We start from the raw sequence: 5,230 nt of genomic DNA on the forward strand, positions 1-5,230 counted from the left end.
ATTTACTGTTATTACTATAGTAAGTATGCAGTAACGCGTAACTACGTCAGCTTAAAATAAAGTGTTAACCTAATTTCTTTCAGTTTTAGAGAAATAAAGCTGCTTCTATACGGTTCAGATTAGAGGATTTGCATTTGCTGTTCTTCTAAATTAAATTAAATCTAACAAATATAATTGTGAGATACTTAGAAATCAACTTTGAAGTTTTACTCAGCTGTAATTGACTTGTCATGTAACTTCAGATGTTTATTTTGCTCTACAAGCCGATAACTTTAAAATACATTAAAGATTAAAATGTTGCCTCTTATTTTGAGTTTCTTGTAAAGATTAGAAACTGATTTCAGCTTTAAACCTCTTCATGTTCTCCAGGTGTGTTTGGTGATTCAGTGTCAGTGATGGAGGGAGATTCTGTTACTCTAAACACTGTTACTGAAATACATGAAGATGAAGACATGCTGTGGAAATTTGGAGCTGAAAACTCTCTGATAGCTGAAATCAGTAAAGCTGCTGGAATCTTCTCCACATATGATGATGTTCCTGATGGGAGATTCAGAGACAGACTGAAGCTGGACGATCAAACTGGATCTCTGACCATCACAAACACCACAACTGAACATGCTGGAGATTATCAACTACTGCTAAGTGGAGCAAAACGATCATCAAGAACATTCAGTATTTCTGTCTATGGTGAGTATAGAGATCATTTCTTCAGTCCTTCAAATATTCTTGTTATTTGGAATTTGGTTATTTGTTAAGGAATATTTTGGCTTCAGTAGAAGTTAAACTTAACTGACAGCATAATGTTGATTAAAACAAGGTTACAAGGCGCTTACAATGGAAGTCAATTAAGTCAATTTTGTAAGGATTTAAAAGGAGAATGTGAGGCTTATAACTGAATAGAAACACAATAATGATTATCTTTAGTTGAGATGTAAAGCTATTTAAATAATATTTTTGTGCTGTTTTAGAATTTTAGGTGTTCTGTTGGCAAAGGGACAGAATTGTATAATTAGACAACTTTATGCATGAAAAGTTAGCAATTTAAAAAAAAACTAAAATCATGTTGTTCATGTCTTGTGGCCATACTATTAAAAAAACCCATGAACTTCCATTGTAAGAGTCTGTAATCCAAATTCTCGCTTTTCTGCAGGACAAATGGAAATAAATTGTGGTAATAAACACAATTTGCTTTTGATTGCAACAAATGCTGTTGATTAGGTTTATCTTGTACTGAACTCTGAATTCTCCATTATTTTAATATTTTGACATGTTTAATCATTTTATAGTTTGAGATGATAGAAACACTCACTCACTGTCATGCCACTACACTGAAAATAAGATTTTTGACTATTTAACCACATTTATGTTTATTCTCTCATGTTTTCCAGCTCATCTGCCCACTCCTAACATTACCAGAAACTGTTCTTCATCATCATCAAATTGTTCATTGGTGTGTTCATCAGTGTTGAATGTGTGTGATGCGACTCTCTCCTGGTACGCAGGAATCAGTGTATTGTCCAGCATCAGTGTGTGTGATCTCAGCATCAGTCTCTCTCTACCTCTGGAGGTGGAATATCAGGATAAAAACACCTACAGCTGTGTGCTGAACAATCCCATCAGCAACCAGACCACACATCTGGACATCAACACACTCTGTCACACATGTGCAGGTACCACAGCACTGATGATATATGTGTGTGTTTACTGACCTGATCTCTGTCTTCTGTTGGAGATCAGACTGATGCATTCACTTCTTTATCATTACAGCACCGGACACACAGTCTTCTTCACACTCTCCAGTGTCTCTGATAGTGTTGATCTCTGCTTCTGCTGCTGGATCTCTGATGATTGTTGTTATAGTCGTGATCCTCTGCATCTGCAAGAAATGTAGAAAAACAGGTCAGGAGAGTAAATTATTAACTACAAATAACTTCAAATAATGCATCTGAAGCACCAATATTTATTTGTTACATATTTCTACATAAGATTGCAAGCTCTGTTATTTTTAACTCATCTGTATTACTGTTAAAGCAGTTCAGACCCAGGAAGAAGACAGAACGGATTCAGCATTGTGTAAACCAACAACACGTAAAAAGGTAAGAAGTTGTTGCAGTCAGTTAGTGTGTTTGAAGCTTGTCGATTGAAGTTTGCAGCATCAGACGGTTAGTAGTGTTTGGCCTATAGACTCAACTGTCATTGTTACCTTCAAAAGGAGAGTTTTTTGAAATGCTATTTACACTAAGCCTACTGTTTGCACCTCAGTGTAAATAGTTTTTCCATTTTAGAGGAATATTATTTTGCAATGTAATTTTTTTAGCACAAACCAATTCATTAGCACATAGATTTTTTTGTTTTTTTTGTTGTTTTTTTTCAGTAAAAGTAATAGGCCTATAGTACAACTGCTAAACTATTATATCTGACAGCCTCAGTCACCACTCACATTCACTTTAAAAGTGAATGAGTTTACATGACCTCACGCATGTCGGGATAAGAACGTGCATTTGAACACACTCAGTGAGTGACTGGAAACTTTCTACGTAGGCCTACTTCTTATTTTTTTCTTTGGTCATATCAAGCCAAGTGAAATATTGTATCCACTGTAGGCCTAAATCTGTTTAAAACTTGGGTGCGATGTTCTCTTGGAAACTCGTTCCGTAAAATAGCTACGGGATCGTCCCGTAAATCGATACAGGACGTGATTAGGCTATTTGTCCAAGGGTTTTGCAGTGTGGCAATTAGTAATAAAATAATAATAATAATAATAATAATAATAATTTTACTAGTAGAGAAGCTTATCTGCGCGTGATTGCATTTTTTTATTTGCCGGTACAACAGATCACGCGCAGTAAACCTGCTCATAATTTTTTGGACATTATTAGACAGATCATTAATTAATATTATAATGTTATTTAGATTTGTATTAAGATTATAAATGTTTTATTAGAATGTTATTAAGATTATTAATAATGTTAATTAATCATTTATAGCATACAATTCATAACATAAAAAAAAAAGAGTTGATTTAGATAAAAATGGGTCAAAAAATTACATATAGGCTCAAATTTAAGTAAATGAATTAAAGATTAAAAATCCGTCCCAGAGTAACAGCTGCACATAATATCACATGTGTTTGTTGCAAGTTCACATGGCCAACTTGTTCCCATGTTTGATTTATTTTATGTTTATACTTTTTGAGCACATTAAGATTTGAGCACATGTAGATTGTCTCTTTACGGAGTGCTGACACAAATACGGCATGGAGAAGAGAACCAACCCATGAAAAACAATGTATATACGTATGTGCTGCTTTCTGCCTGAAAGTGTTTTTCTTTTTGTACATAGTTTATAAATGAGTTGTAGTTAAAGCCTACATGTAGGCTAGAAACGTTTGTCCAGTACACCAGCTAGCATACTAATTTAAATAATATTTTGTTTGGAAAACATATATAAACATTTCTGACTGTTGGTTTGATTGTTCTAAAATCACCCATACAAAACCAGCTTTTATACCATTAGGTTGTCTTTGGAGAGAAAGTAGGACACAGAGTTGTTACTCATGTTGTGCTGAAGTGTGTCCTCGATCTGCAGCGTCTCTGCGGTTCATCATTATCTGAGCTGAGATGCAGCTTTAGCATACATTGCTTTCTTTGTAGACGTTCTGCAACAAGTGTCTCTGCTGTTGCTTTAGTGGGAAAGACAGTCATTCTCAGAGCAGAGACTGCAAACCTGCAGAACTTCAACTGTTTGATGATTTAACTGGTTAAAAAGTCATGAATGGGATGTTTGATGTCATTTCCTCCTGCTGCTCTATGTTAGCATCTTTCAGAAGTAGTAGTAGTAAAAAAATGTCTGTATTTGATTCTTATCAAAAATAAAAAAGCAGCATTCAAGATCATCCTTTGGAGTAAAAATGATAGAAAATGATGTTCAGTTCTACTAATCTATCTGGAGTTTTAAAAGGTTTTATTAAGAGAATAACAAGGTTATTCAGATAGAAAACTTGGTCTGTTATTAATTTTTCGTCGCATTAGCAGGTTCCTGACAGAGTTTGTGTTTCCTTTCAGAAATCAAAAACGGAGTCTGTGTATGAAAATATCCCCAAAAAACGATGATCTTTATCCAGCAGAACTGATGAGAGTTCATACTGGACCTTGTCTCACACCTTTTGGTTTTGCTCACATTTATTCCCTGTTTTCAGTCTTTTTGTGTGTGTGTGTGTGTGTGTGTGTGTGTGTGTGTGTGTGTGTGTGTTATAATGTCTGAATTTTTTTTTATAATTTAGTGGTTCCTCAATAGCATATCATCCATAAACTCAACTAAAATGTTCTAATTTTAGTTTCCCAGACAGAAACATAGTGTCGGCCCAGATCCAGCCCACATCTGGAACACATGGATTCCACACACACCAGATGTGGGCTGGATCTGGGCCGACACCATGTTTCTGTCTGGGTTATCATATAGAAATGTACATATAACTTTCATTAGTAAATATTGATTCCACCCTTCACTGTGCTTCTATGCCTGTCATTTAAAAGGATTTTTTTTTTTTAAGGATATTAACTGCATTTCATATATGTATCATTGCATTTTGCATTTACAGTATCACACACAATATGATCTGCTGGATATTTTAGCAAATGTAACACAATCACATCATCGCTCTCTAGTGTCCAAAGCAGAGAATCACATCTCTACAATAATATCTCTAGAGATGCTGCTGTTCTAGATGTCATAATTCCATCTTATAAAAACAGCTTTATGTGATGTTTACCTCTCTGGTGTTTTTTTGTTTGTTTGTTGCTTTGATCATCAGTCTTATGATATTAATTGAACTGATAAATGGTGGATTTTTGAGCAAAAGCAGCTAAAACAGCATCATAGCACTGAGATCAATGTGAAACAGCGGCGTTCACAGGAAAAACTGACTAATATTAAGCAAGCAAATTCATAACGCTCAGTTACATGCAATCAACGTGAAAACTGTGACAGAAACCTTACCGAAGAATTCAGATTTCCAAGAACAGCCTTCATCTTCCTTCAATGTAAATAAACGAAATAAAAACTTATTAAAATCACAGTTGATTAGACACTGGTCATATTGCTAAAGATCGAGTTGTACATCTAGCTAGCTTTAGTAAATGTCAAAATTTTTAATCCTAAAATGTAACAGGTGAACATTTCGTCCATCAGTAAGTAATGTACAGAGACAGTCACTCTATAAATGATTAGC

General features: G+C 34.7%; 1 long non-coding RNA gene across 1 annotated transcript; it reads left to right on the forward strand.

The window, feature by feature from the left end:
* Nucleotides 1–1,791: 1,791 nt before the first annotated feature.
* LOC311295203 lies at nt 1,792–4,190 on the forward strand. Its single transcript, XR_014628239.1, has 3 exons — nt 1,792–1,899; nt 2,035–2,096; nt 4,065–4,190. It is a non-coding gene; the product is annotated as an uncharacterized lncRNA (long non-coding RNA).
* The last annotated feature ends 1,040 nt before the right edge of the window (nt 4,191–5,230 follow it).

Source organism: Rutilus rutilus, assembly GCF_951802725.1.
Source record: "Rutilus rutilus genome assembly, chromosome: 8".
Lineage (NCBI taxonomy): Eukaryota > Metazoa > Chordata > Actinopteri > Cypriniformes > Leuciscidae > Rutilus > Rutilus rutilus.